The following is a 15,226-nucleotide window of genomic DNA, read 5'->3' on the forward strand; positions in this document are numbered from 1 at the left end:
AGATACCACCTCACCCCAGTTAGAATGGCTATAATCAAGAACTCTAATAACAACAGATGCTGGAGGGGATGTGGACAGAAGGGAACCTTACTTCATTGTTGGTGGGATGTAAACTTGTTCAACCACTTTGGAAAGAGTATGGAGGTTCCTCAAAAGACTTCACATAGAGCTCCCCTATGACCCAGCAATCCCACTTTTGGGCATTTACCCAAATGTTTACAAACAAGACCACACTAAAGCTACCAGCATGACTATGTTTATTGTAGCCTTATTTACCATAGCTAAGATCTGGAACCAACCCAGATGCCCTTCAGTAGATGAATGGATCAAGAAAATGTGGTATATATATACAATGGAATTCTATGCCTCCATCAGAAAGAATGACATTGCCCCATTTGTTAGGAAATGGAAAGACTTGGAAAAAATTATATTAAGTGAAGTAAGCCAGGCACAAAGAAACACAGGTCCCATGGTTTCCCTTATTTGCAATATCTAGTATATGTATGAGTCAAGCGGAAAAAGTCAGATAATGTGATGTTAGGAAAATGAATCCTTAGATAGGTATTTTAATGTTTTTTTTCTTTCATGCATGTGTTTCTAACGCATTTATAAGATTATTTCTTTGTTGCTTTGTATGTCCCTCCCCCACAGTATAACCCCTGCTTTCAAAATATTTGATGTCAGTATAACTTGTGGAGGAGATGGGGAAAAACAAGTCGTTTAAGGATTCAGGTGGACCTGTTGCAAAAATGAGAAGTACAATGTCGGTAGGGGGGGAAGGGGGGAAGGATTGGGTAGGGGGGAGGAGGGAGGCTGGGAAGGGAGGTGAAGGGTAATCAAAGGAGGAGGCTGCAATGCTTGGTAAGAAATGCATGCATTATCTTGCCCATGTAATTGTAACCCCTCTGTACAGTATGTTCTCAAATAAAATAAAATTTAAAAATTATATTAAGTGATGTAAGCCAAGCCCAAAGAAACATATGTCCCATGATTTCCCTTTTTTGCAATATCTAGTATATGTATGAGTCAAGCAGAAAAGGTCAGATAAGGTGATGTTAGGAAAATGAACCCTAAGATATGTATTTTAAATGTTTTTTTCTTTCATGCATTTGTTTCTAATTCAATTATAAGATTATTTCTTTGTTGCTTTGTATGTCCCTCTCCCACAGTATAACCCCTGCTTTCACTGTATTTGATGTCGGTATAATTTGTGGAGGAGAAGGGGAAAAACAAGTCGTTTAAATAAGAATATAGGTGGACTTGTTGCAACAATGAGAAGTACAAGTTGTCATGTCAAAAACGAACTTTACAACTTGGGGGGGGGAGGATTAGGTAGGGGGAAGGGAGGATGGAAAGGGATGGGAAGGGTAAACAAAGGAGGAGGCTACAATGCTTGATAAGAAATGTACTCACTATCTTGCCCATGTAATTGTAACCCCTCTGTACAGTATTTTTACAATATAAAAAAAAGAAATATAAAAAAAAAGTAAAATGGCACCAGGTGCTGGTGGCTCATACCTGTAATCCTAGCTACTCAAGAGGCTGAGATCTGAGGATCATGGTTCAAAGCCAGCCCGGGCAGGAAAGTCCACGAGACTCGTATCTCCAATAAACCACTAGAAAACCAGAAGTGGTGATGTGGCTCAAGTGGTAGAGCGCTCACCTTGAGCTGAAGAGCTGAAGGACAGCACCTAGGCCCAGAGTTCAAGCCCCACGACTGACAAAAAAAAAAAAAAAAAAGAATGGCTAGTATTAAAGAGGAGGAAGGGATTCAGGAAGGAGGAAGGGGCCAGTAATAGATCTGATCCAAGTGTGTTCCATACATGCATGAAAATGTCACAATGAGGCCTATTATTTTGTAACAGACACTAATGAAAATATATTTATTTTATACAAAACCATGAATTTAGGTTTTTCTATCCCTATCCATAGTATATGCATTAATAGAAGTGTTCTTACTCAGCAGAATAGAGATAATTATCAATGTTAGTGGCACTACTCATATCTTAACCAGTGACAAGGTGTCTACTAGAGGAAACTTCTTTTCTTCATCTCTGGGATGGAGTGAATGATAACATATTCAGAGTATTTATTACAATTTGATAAATAGATAGTCTCTAGAATGTGGTGATAGGGCTTATCAGCCCTTACCCTCTTAGCTTTTGTGACTCCATCTTCCCACCCATGAGACTAGTTCCTCATGGTTTGACATTTAGCGATATATGTATCCACTGTTCCTTTTATGTTCCTAGGTAACTATCATAGAGACAATCATAGAAACAGGTCATGCTGCCCTCACGCAATGCCTGCTTGCAGCATTGTCTGTTACACTCCTGTAACTTCCCACTTCGCTTACACCTGCAGGAAAGAACCATTAGGGACTTTCCACTGAATGACAACCAAACAAGAACTGCTGACTTTACCACCTCAGAAGAAGCCCTCATGGAGGATGGTCAGGTCCAGCTACTCCAGCCCAGAGGATGCTCCTGTCCTCCAGCTACTCCAGCCCAGAGGATGCTCCTGTCCTCCATCTACCCCTGAGGCTGTGTGCTGAGTGGGTTTGGTGGCCCCAGGGGCCATTGGTCTAGAAAATGTCTAGATACTCCCTGTGTGGTAAAGTACAAAAGGTTCCATGAACCTGGGGCACAGGCATCCTTGGACTTTACTTATTCAGCCTCAGCCCAGCTGAAGTAGTGGACAGGGGCTTGACCAGGTAGATGAGATGGGAACTTCCAACTCTACAGCAAGCCCCAGTATTCATGTCCTTGGATCTTGGCATGCGACTCCTCTGAGCAGATTCAGGATGGAACATAGATTAGACACTGAGCTTCATTTGCATATTTGCTGCTGGCTCCTTCCTTCTGATGTTATTTCTTCCTTACCTCTATTTCTTTCAGTGGAATCATCATGCATTTTTCTAGCCAAGCACTCTACCACTTAAACCACTCATCAGCCACAATTTTCTTCTAGCATGTATTTAAGCCTATATATTTTTCTTAGATATTTTAGCTATATCCTCAAATTTTGAAAGAGAATATTTTTCCCTCATTCATTTCTAAGTATTTTATGACTTTCTTCATGACTTCTCTGATTGAGTTAAAAGTGTGATTTAAATTTTCTAAACATAATTTTCAAGTCAACACTTGTTGTCCTTTAATTACATTTTAGACCTATAATTGTGCTTTATGAGACACTATATGCCATGTGTGGCACTGACTCTTTGGTAGTTGAGTCTTGCTTAGTAGCCTATACATGGTGAAATCTGTATCGTTATGTGACTTGAGAAAAACACCTACCCTCTAATGGTTGGGTAAAGTTTGGTAATGAAAAAAGAAAGAAAGAAAAAGAATCAGATAATTTTAATTATGGAAACATATACTCATCCACAACTGGTACTGACTTATAGAATTAGAGCAAAGACCCACTTGTAACATTTCATTGGCCTTTTTTTTTTGTCGGTCATGGGGCCTGAACTCTGGGCCTGGGTACTGTCCCTCAGCTCTTCAGCTCAAGGCTAGTGCTCTACCACTTGAGCCACAGTGCCACTTCCAGCATTTTCTGCTTATGGTGGTGCTAAGGCCTCATGCATGCAAGGCAAGTGCTCTACCACTGAGCCACCTTCCCAGCCCTCATTGGTTTTTATTACCCTGTTGTCACCAAAAAACATTTAAGAGGTCTACCAGTTGCCAGACTCTCATTTTTAAGCTTTTTCCTGGGGCTTGTATTTTAATTAGAGAAACAGTGGTTAATATGCAAATAAGAAACTAATGCAGAGTTATCAGATAGCAAGTGTGAGATAATCATAGGTAGAGTAGGTAGGATTGTATGAGTGTGTATGTGTGTGTTACACATGTATATATAGACATATATGTGTCTATGTGCTGCAAATCTTTGGGAAATAACCTACACATTTTCTCCAATTCAACCTATTGATAAAATGGAGTTTTAAAATATGTGTAACTTCAGTGTGTCCTAAGTAGGGGTGACAGCTGTGTAGAAGGGCAGATGGTTCATGTCATTGAGCAATTCAAGCACTGTGTAGGAATCACCCATGTAAAACCCCTGTGCAATTACAGTCCCTGGTGCATTCTGCAGCAAGGAAAGCCCGGACCCTAGAAATACCATGGGGTCACTGCCAACCCAAACCCCAGCTCCCTTACTAAGGAATATTATTGGGTGGGACACTTGTAAATTCTAAAAATTTGATTCTGTTCACCCTTAATATACGATTTGACCCTGGAAGTGTACATGCATGAACAAACTCTCATGTTTACAAATTCTATTAAAATGGAGTTACGCTGTGTAACATCAATTTATTTGGGTAATGAGCCCTGCTGGGTTTCAGATTCAGTTCAGTTTCAGCACTGTGCATGTGCCCAGGAATCTGGGTCTTTAATTATATTTAGCTGTTGCTCTCTTTCCTAAATTGCAATTACATGCACACCTATTCATTGAGCTTCTGAGATGAAATGGCAATTAAAGGGAAGAAGACAAGTAGAACAAGCCACTAGAGACAGAAACTTATATGCATGGCTGAGGGCCAGTGTAAGGTTAGCTCCTGCCTTGTGGATCAGGAGCTGGGGAAGGAAACTGAAATTCTGAACCCTAGGAACCCTCTGTTCACAGCATTCTGTCACACAACTTCTGGGTGTCCAGGGACCACTGAAGCCTCCTATCCCTCAGGCCTGTGTACCAACTCACCCTATGGCTTCAGACCAAAGGCTTCTGTCTTCTCAGAGGACCTTGACGTATACACATGTGTGTACAATGGTAAACATATGCACATACAGATAACTATAGTAATAAAGGACTTGTAATGAAGGACTTTATAGTAAGGAAGAGCTTATTTTAAATAAGGACTTAATTTTCATATGGCCTAAGAGCCATGTCTGCAGAAATGAAAAAGAAAAAAAAACACCAGGTTTTGTGGGTCTCACCTGCTTCTTTGTTGAAAAGAGAGCCATGTTGGACCACTATATGCCCCATGAGCTCACCTTCTGTAAGCCTTCATGTCTGCTGACTCTCTGGTGCATCACTGGAAAGGTAGCTAGAAGGGCTGTTGGCATTTCAGCTAACACTGGTGAGCACAGGGTGGAGGAACACAGTGAGCAAAGGAAGAGGAAGATTTGCTGGTTAGCTTTGACACTTGATATCAAGTGCTTCTGGATGGATGGAGATTTAGCCTGAGCTATGGATCGAGTTGTATGTACACCCTAGTGAGACTATGTGGAGATAGAGCCTTTAAGGAGATAATGTTAAGCAAAGTTATAAGGGTAAGATCTTGGTCAGATAGTAGGATGCCACTAAGAAGATGAGAGCCCCCCCCCCCGCTCCTTCTCCCTCCCTCTCTCCCCATTTCCATTTCCCTATCTCTCCCTCTCTCCCTCTTCCATTCTCTGTCTCTCCCTCTCTCTCTGCTTCTTCTTTTGCCTCTTCTTCTCCCCCTTCTTTCTTTTCCTCTTTCCCTCTTCAATCATTTCTCTCTCTCCCTCCTTTCTCTTCTCCTTCCCTTTCTCTTTCTCCCTCTTTATCTTCTTCTTCCTTTCTACCTCCCTCTACCCTTCCCTTTCTTCTTTGCTCTCTCCCTCCCCCTCTTTCTCTTTTTCCCCTTCCCTTCTTCCTCTCCTTCTCTGTCTGCCCCTCTGCCATGTGGACACAGTTAGGATGCAGTCATCTTCAACTTAGGAAGGGTACTCTCAACAAAACTCTAATAACAAAATCTGCATCTTAAATACCAGGCCTCCAAAACTGTTGTAAGCCTTTATGACTCTTAAGTGGAGCAAACCAACAGAAAGCTTGCAGATCAGAGATGACCTGCATTTCTACACAGATTTTAGAGACAATAGCAAATGCACCTTAACCAGAGCAATATTACCAAGGCTTGCATGGCTGCAAAGGTGGGGATCTTACATTCTGTAGTTTACATATTCTGAGATGTCTCTCCTACTCGATGCCTTCAAGGCTGATGGTAGATTTACTGGGAATTGCCACTTTTCATCTCACATAAAAGTTGTTTTTTTGTTTGTTTTTGTTTTTACCATACTCTGTTGAGATTGTTCATTCTCTTATTCAACAAAGTATGGATGGCATTCCTATGATAAGTAGCTAGACTCTGGTCTTATCTCTGGAACTATAGTATTGAAATTCCATGTTAGAGGAAGAGTCCACTGATTTACCAGTGAAGGGGAAGATGGATAAGCAAATTCCACTCAATGATGTGGTCATTGAACAGAGCCTCTCTGCTTCTTTTGCGTTGCTCTTTGCTGTGGCTGAGAAACTGGTGAAAGCAATTGACCAGAAACTATGTCCCACATTTCCCCTGAAAGCAACACTGCTGTCTTTGAGGACTGGGCTCCAGGTCACATCTGCTGCAGAATGGCAAGTGAGCAGTTCATAAACCGCATTTGGATGTATTCTCCCAGCGACATCTGGGTCTTGCTACTGAAGTCTGGGTGATTATCTGGGCACTGAAGGAAAACACAACCTGGGTCGGGCCTTTGTTCTCTCCTTCTGTGTCTGCAGCCCCTTTCAATCTTTGCTTCATTGTTTTCTGTCACAATGTCCTTATTTTCAATCCCGCCTCGCAGTGTGCAGATGTGGTTGGAATCTGCTGCCTTGGGCTGTTGCTGACAGACCATGACTGCCAAGGGCACGGGCAAGAAGTTTCCAAGGGTGTCTGGGTGGTGGGGGTGGGCACTGGGTACTGGATCAGCAGAGACATAAGTCATGGCTGGATCTTGAAGGTCCAAGGAGCTCCAGGGAAACAGGTTGGCTGGGTAAATGCTCACCAGAGTACAGTGGTCCTGAGGCAGGTGAGCACTCAGATGAGAACTACTCACTTCTTTTTCTCTTGTAGATTTCATGGCAGTGTCTTGGCTCTGCCAGCATGGCTTCTCTTTCTATAAGCTCTGCACACAAAACCTGGGTCACTTACCTTTTTAATACATTGGTCTTTCTCAGAGGCCTTTGGAGCTCAGCTTTGCTGGCTCTTCATCATGATGGTGTGTCTGGGAATTCCTGCTGCCTGGGATTCCAGGTGTGCTCAGGCCCATACCTCCTTATTAACATCCAGTTGCATGTAAGTTCCTCATTCAGACTTTCATAAGGTACATGCACATGGTAGAGCTTGCAGCTGATTTTCTCATATGATCCTGAACACATCTGTGTTTAGCTAGAGCAATCCTGGGGGAATGTTCACTGACAACGTTCATGTTCTAATGCACACACCTGAGTTGTGTACACATGTGTGTGCATGTGTGAATTTTTTATTGGTAAATCACAACACTTTTAAGGTATGTTTCATAGAATTGTTTCAATATTTATGCATTTTGCTTATGCAGTGCTGATATTTCACACTTGCAACTGTTATTTTACTAATACTTTATCTTCTTTCTCAGCTTCTTGTTTTAATTGATTCATTTGTTAATGTGATGTAAGGGACAAGAATCAAGAATCTATTGAGGACAAATAGCATAGCATTATTTTGCAACTTATTAATTGTCTGACTTTGGAAGAATCATACAATTGCTGGGCCTTGAAAATCTCTTGACTAAAAATACAACATAAATTTTGAATAACTGATTCTGATACCTTATAAAACAAGTTGGGTGAAAAATTTGTAACTCTGTATGAATGAAGAGTTAGTGATGAATTACCTTAGTGGTACATTCCCTTCTGACTGCTGTTAATATTCTTGGCCACTTAGTTTCCTTTCTGTGAGTTTTCAGGAGGATAGAAATCACATGTGAAGCACTGTGCTTCATCTACTTGTGCTAAAACATCTAGCACAGTGTGTGGCCTGTTGAAGACCTTGGTGAATATTAGGTAGAGAGTGAATATATCTTCTTGATGAGAGCTTCCCAAAGAGGAGTGTCAAGGCATTTATAGGCTATAAACTGAATTGAACAGGCCATGATAAGCACTAAAATATAAATAGAAGAGAATGCAAAAGGAAATTGAGAATGGATTGAGTGTTTATGTAAGTTTTTGACAGCTCTGTATATGTACTTGTGCATGTAGGATTCCTAGATGCTAATATGCTTTAACTTCATGCCTGGAGAAATTGCCAGAAAGTGGCCAAACTATTTCCCTACACAAAAGAGGAATTCAGATTTTTTTAAAAAAACTCCTGGGGTATTGCACAATAGAGTGCAGGGAATTCTATCAAGAAGCCTTAAGAAACTTCATGGATGAAGATCAGTACCAGTCAGCACTTTGGTTTTCTACTTGGGCACTGTGCTAAAGCAGTCTGGAGAGTGTATAAGTTGTAAGTTCTCCATCTTTAGTGAGGTGATTAACGCACATAACTCAGAGATCTCTAAAATACACGTGCATTGGGCCAAGCCCATGAACAGTGCAGAGATTCTGGTGCGAGGAACATATGGGGAAGCATACATAATACTCTGCCTAGAGACTTAAGCTAAACACACTTCCCAAAGGCAAAGGGAAGGGCAGCACCCTGAGGAGGAACCACTGTGCTATGCATGTGGCCATGAGGGACCGGGGAACTGGAAAGACCAGAGGTGGTGGTGGACTGCTTCTGGGCCTCCAGTGAGTCAGGGAAGAGATGAAATGGGGCTGAATTGTGACTCGAATGTGCTGCTGAGAAGGGGGCAGCTTGCAGGCACCAATAGAGCCCCTCAGCTTGAACTCTGGGCTAACGCCTTCCCAGACTTGTCTCTCTCCAAATGTCAGAGATTCTTACAAACTAGATTGAAGAGAGTCTAAGTCAATGCCGAGCATTCTTCATTTTCTTTTCTTCTCATGTGGTGCTGAGGAATCGAACCCAGGGCCTCATGCATGCAAGGCAAGCACTCTACCACTGAGCCACCTTCCCAGCCCCAATGCCGAACATTCTTAAGGGGTACTTTTTAAGTAACTGGCGTCAGGTATGGTGAAACACGCTAATAATCTCAGCACTGGGGAGGCTCAGGCAGGAGGACTACGAGGTAAGTCAAGTCTAAACTAACAATAATGAGACACTGTCTCAAAAAAAATACCCTGAAACATAGTTGTGCTGGTAGCTTTAGTGTGGTCTTGTTTGTAAACATTTGTTATTTACCATAGCTAAGATATGGAACCAACTCAGATGCCCCTCAGTAGATGAATGGATCAAGAAAATGTGGTATATATACACAATGGAATTCTATGCTTCCATCAGAAAGAATGACATTGCCCCATTTGTTAGGAAATGGAAAGACTTGGAAAAAATTATATTAAGTGAAGTAAGCCAAGCCCAAAGAAACATAGGTCCCATGGTTTCCCTTATTTGCAATATCTAGTATATGTATGAGTCAAGCAGAAAAGGTCAGATAATGTGATGTTAGGAAAATGAACCCTTGGATATGTATTTTAATGTTTTTTTTTCTTTCATGCATTTGTTTCTAATGCATTTATAAGATTATCTCTTTGTTGCTTTGTATGTCCCTCCCCCACAGTATAACCCCTGCTTTCACTATATTTGATGTCAGTATAATTTGTGGAGGGGAAGGGGAAAAACAAGTCGTTTAAGGATACAGGTGGACTCATTGCAACAATGAGAAGTACAAGTTGTCATGTCAAAAATGAACTTTACAACTTGGTGGGGGGGGAGGATTGAGTGGGGAGGTGGGGGGAGGCTGGGAAGGGATGTGAAGGATAAACAAAGGAGGAGGCTGCAATGCTTGATAAGAAATGTACTCATTATGTTGCCCATGTAATTGTAACCCCTCTGTACAGTATGTTCACAATAAAAAAATAAAAATAAAAAAATACCCTGAGAAATTTAACACTTAATTTACCAAAAAAAGTCTCATGATGGAGCAAATGAAAGATCATTCTAGGCTGTTTTCCTATCAAACACAAAAATGCCACTGAAACAATTAACTCAAGAGTTAAAAATACCATTTAGAAATGCAAGTCTGGAGGGGAGACATTGTAAACTGACAAGAATTGGTGGGTTATGCAGTAACGTGGCTGGAGAAATGAAACCCTCCCGCCTATGAAACAAACACACAATGTAGACACCTCACCAAATCTACCAAGAGATAGGGCCTAGAAATTCCAGATGTGGAAAAAGTGATGGAAGGAAGGATTAAGAGGGATAAAAACAGGAAAAGACAGCTGTAAAAGTCTAACACACTAGACATACACACATATAACTACAGTCAACCAATAATGTCAGAAAATACATGCAAATACAGAAAATATTAAAATTAAAGAAGACCAGAAATTGCTTTCCTGAAAACAGAAGACTTCAATCTACTTATCAAAAATCTCCCTATCTGCTAGAAGAAATTGATGAGAATGCTCAACTTTGAGAAAATCAGTGGCAAAGCAAACCGTTTTAGAGAAAAAGAAGGAATCTTTACAGGAGCAGATGAAACAACACAATCGGGGTGGAGTTCCTCTCCAATTCGCCCCCAAACCTGAAATAACAAAAGAAAGGGAAAGAACATCAACAGGATTCTAAGGGAAATGTAGGGAGGTACGGTTTTATATCCAGCTAACCTGCTTCCAAATACAGGAACATTTTGTGAGAAACAAAAATAACAGGAATATTGTTAGTTTTGCCAAAACCCTCATGAGAAGATAAATTTGGATAAAGAGGTGACCTGTGAGTAACTCTTATTGAACCGTGGCAATGACACAGAAATACCCATGAGGACTGTGGGCTGTACAAGATACAAAGATAACATCCCTGGCCATTAAGAAATTTTAAAAACTAGGAATAAAAGGAAAAGAAGTTTGAGATAGAATAAGTCTTTTGATTATCTCAGTTGCATGAATATCAAAATCTGTCACTTTTGGGTGAAAACTCAAATAATAGAGATACAATATTGACAGATGTCAATGTTAGCCAAGACTTTATGGACTATAGTTGGGGGACTAAACTGAGAAAGCTGACAAAAAGCAAAGCACTTACTTTATGCTCAACGTTGTTCAGAATAAGAAAAGAGTAGACTTATCTCAATAAATGGGGATTTGCTGCATTGTATTAAAGTTTAACATTGCAAGGAGATAGCTGAAGAGAATGGACCACACAGACTTTTCTCTTTTTTTTTTTGGTTGGTCATGGGGCTTGAACTCTGGGCCTGGGGGTGCTGTCCCTCAGCTCTTCAGCTCAAGGCTAGTGCTTTACCACTTGAGCCACAGTGTTACTTCTGGTTTTCTGTTGGTTTATTGGAGATAAGAGTCTCACAGACTTTCCTGCCAGGGCTTGCTTTAAACCTTGATCCTCAGATGTCAGCCTCCTGAGTAGCTAGGATGACAGGCATGAGTCACCTGCATCTGGCCACATGGACCTTTTAAACCACCACACGACCACACAGGTTAAAGAACATGAAGTGCAAGGGCTGGTTACATGTGTCTACTTGCATGGCTGGAAGGGCCTCATTGTGTGATCACACTTTTTTAGGGGTTTCTGTGAGGGTGTTTGGCAGAGGTGATTGAAGCCCCTGGCCAACCTGACTTGACCAATGAAGAGAACAAAGGGTGGGGCTGAGATTCCATCGGTGGGCAGCATCGGTGGGCATGCCTGTGAATGCCAGTCCATCTTTGCTGAAGACCTTTTGGGAGTTCATACTTGTCTGACCATCATTCACAGCTGTGTGTGTGTCAATGCCTTGAAATACAGAGTTTAACATATATCTCTGGTACTAGTTTTTTGGTTGTTGTTTTTGTCTTGGCTGAACCCTGACTGATATCAGAGCAAGGTGCAAGATGATTTGCTATCTTACTTATTCTTATAAGAAAATATTGCTTAGAAAGTACCAGAAAAGAAAATATCAGAATCCAACTCTGTGCTGTGCAAAAAGAGCATTCAAACCTAGGTGATTTAGAAGACCTGACATGAAATAACTCAGAACCACAGGATGGCAAATGCAGGAATTAGAGAACCAGTGGTAATGATGTTAATGTCATACAAAATGGAATTATCTCTATAAAACATAAAATGACCCCAAGGAGACCATCCTTCTACTCCAAAATAATATACTCTGCACTGAGGAAATACTAGATTCTAAATACTTGAGTGAGGAATTTTAATCACTATGTTTAGCACTCTATTCCAAGTCTGAGATCAATTTCTAGCATGTGGTAATTGCCCAATAGCTGGAATTATTGGGAAAATGTATGAGCACATTTTAAGAATCTATGCATAAAACAAGACATCTGAAACATTTACGGAACAGAAATTTTAAGAAATTCTGGATGGAACAGACACACACTAGCACTAAAAGGTGTTTAGTTTTATCTCACTTGAACCATGATTGAGTGGGTAAAGAAAACATAAGACTATTTCCTGCTGGGAACTTCTAGAGAAAGCTGAGAGCGCAGACCATGTGCAGCTCCAGTGTGGTGAGGAGGAAAGCGCTGAGCTGAGGAGGAGTAACTGCACCCTCACAGCCTGCAGTCCATCTCCCTCCAGACTGTGACCGGACTCAGCCATGCTTTCCCCTGGGGAAAGGGAGGGGGGGCATGCCTATCTACAGATCTTCCACAGGTGGATGACCACGGATGCTCACCTCCTCACATTTCCAGGTTCTTCAGATTCCTACGGAAGCAGGCAGGAAGCATCTCAGGTGGGTCATGACCTCTGCACATGCACCCTGCAGACTTGGGTTCGAGGGCCACACTTTCACAGGCACTTCCCACCCCTGAGCTATGTTACAGAGAGGCCCAGGTCAAGAGGCATGGCCCTGAGGGGCTTAATTCCACAGCCTTGCTGCTGCTGTCCAGAAAGAAGGAAGGAGGGAAGGAAGAAAGTACAAAAGGAAGGAGAGGAGAGGAGAGGGAAGGGGAGGAGAGGCGAGGAGAGGGAAGGGGAGGGGAACAGAGGGGAGGGGAGGGGAGGGAAGGGAAAGGAAGGGGAAGGAGCAGAGGGGAAGCGGGTAGAGGAGGGGAAGGGGGAGGGGAGAAGAGGAGAGAAGAGCAGAGGAGAGGGCAGGGGAGGAGAGGGGAGGAAGGAAGAAAAGAAAAGGTGGGAGGGAGAGAGGGAAGGAAGGAAGGAAGGGAGGGAGGGAGAGGGGACGGAAGGAAAGGGAGGGAAGGAAGAAAGGAAAGGAGGGAGGGAGAAAAGGAAGAAAGGAAAGGAGGGAGGGAGGGAAGAAGGAAGGAGAGAGAAAAGAAGAAAGAAAGGAAAGGCAGGAAGCGCAAGGAGAGAGAAAGGAAGGAAGGAAGGAAGGAAGCAAGCAAGCAAGCAGACATGCCCTGGCCCACAGGACAGGTGGCCCCTTGGCCACTTAACTGCGGCAATGCCTGTTCACATGGGACTTCCCACTATTATTTTGTCCGCCCCTTTCCCCCTCCATGGTCAGCTTCTATCCTGACGCTGCCTTTTGCTCTGAGCCTGAGTCTCCTGATCCAGTGTGCCATCCGAGCGCAGTGTCTGTTCACTGATGGCGGAGCTCACCACCTCCCAGGTCATTTACCACCCTTCTTCCTGTTCTGCAGCTTCCCAGGTGGGAAGTGAGCTTGGGACAGGACTGGCATGCAGGAAGGCCAGAGAACAGAGCTGGTGCTCAGGCCGTGCGAGCTCTGGGAGGCATTCTGCCCCGAGGAAGCCCTATGGCTACGCAACAGCGGTGCCCTCTCCATGAGCACCACGGGCCATGGAGCTCCTGGAGTGGGAACAGGGATGGCCCAAGGCCCATGTCCCTGGCTATCCAACTTGGTCTTGGAACAGGAGGCCCCCATGCTTACTGTGTACACTCGCTCCTCCCAGGCCCGTCACACACCGCCTGCCTGCTCCGCCTGAACAAAGCCTTTTGGATCTGGAGCCTGACTTCACCTCCATGGAAGGGATTGCAGGGAGCCCCTCCTTCGCTTCTCCCAAAGGGTCCCATGGTGTTTGCTTGAGATGAAAGGGCCTAGCCAGACGCTCTCTGAAGTCCTTCTTAACATTCATCTTGCCATTCTGAGGCACTCCATTGCCAGTCCTGTGGCTACTGCTTAATTCAGACCAGGTTTTATTCACTTTGCAACTAACTGTGCAAGGCACCCGATTCTCACATCTGTACAGTGCTGTAAAAGAGACGGAATTTGTGTAGCACAGCTAGGTGTGCTTGATTCAGATAGTTTGGGAATGATCCTGCGATCATCGTCAGAACATGTTTTCTTAGAAGAAACCAGAATATTCTAATGAGGAAGCGAAAGTGGGAAAAACCAGCTTTTCTCCTGGTTACTTTGGAAGCTTATTGGTCAGGACCTTTCATGAGTAAATGAATTTAATATGTGTAGAGAAATACATTTCTCCAACTTGGGGTTTCTTTATGTATAATGATCCTAATTCCATAGGTTCAAATTCCCTATTTTGCAAGTAAAACAATAAAACGAAACATATGTAAGTTTTTAAGGAGGAATCTCCTGGAAAAAATGCAAGCCACCAAGTCAGTTTTGTGCCTTATTTTCTTTTTGAGTGTTTTGGACTGGAAAACAAGAGCATCTTCCAAAACCCGATCAGCTGGAGCCTGGGGTGGCTGGAGGTAGAGCGCAAGCCTGAGGCGGGCCCCAGGGGCTGTGTTCTCCGCACAACTGGACTCGGCCCAGCACATCTGACTTGAGTTCTGCATTCCCGCTCGCTGCCTGCTCTTGGTGAGCTGGTGCTTTGTGGACTGAGTCAGGAGTGAGCCAGGAGAATGAAGGATGCAGAGGTAGAAAGGACAGTGTAGCAGTGTGGTCCTTTTCCTCCTGGGGAGGACACTCCAGAAGGGAGCATGCCTGTTTCTGCCAGGCCAGGCTGCTGTCACAAAATCCCATCACCTAAGTGAAACTTGGGGCTCTGGAGGCTGAACGTCTGACACCAGAGTATTAGCATGGTTAGGTTCTTGATAATGGCCTCTTATTGGCTAAAAGGTGGTGTTTTTCTGTTTTGTTTTGTTGTTGTTGTTGTTCATTTGGTTTTTTAAATGCTGATAGTGGAGCTTGAACTTGGGGCCTGGGCGCTGTCCCTTAGAATTTTCTGCTCAAGGCCAGTGCTCTAGCATCTGAACCACAGCTCTACATCCAGCATGTTCAGGCTACTTGGAGATGCAGGTTTCACAGTATTTCCTGTCAGGCTAGCTTTAATCACAGTCCTCAGATCTCAGCTGACTGAGTGGCTAGAATTATAGGCATGAGCCACTGCTGCCTGGTAGGGTCTCTTTCATAGAGGACCTAATAATCCTTGTTCCCAGCTAAATGTAGTCTTTTAATCTATCCTTATTAAGCCAAATTCTTCTTTGTGTTTTTTAAAGCGAGTACAGGTGAA

Source organism: Dipodomys ordii, unplaced genomic scaffold (genome assembly GCF_000151885.1).
Source record: "Dipodomys ordii isolate 6190 unplaced genomic scaffold, Dord_2.0 Scaffold20, whole genome shotgun sequence".
NCBI lineage: Eukaryota > Metazoa > Chordata > Mammalia > Rodentia > Heteromyidae > Dipodomys > Dipodomys ordii.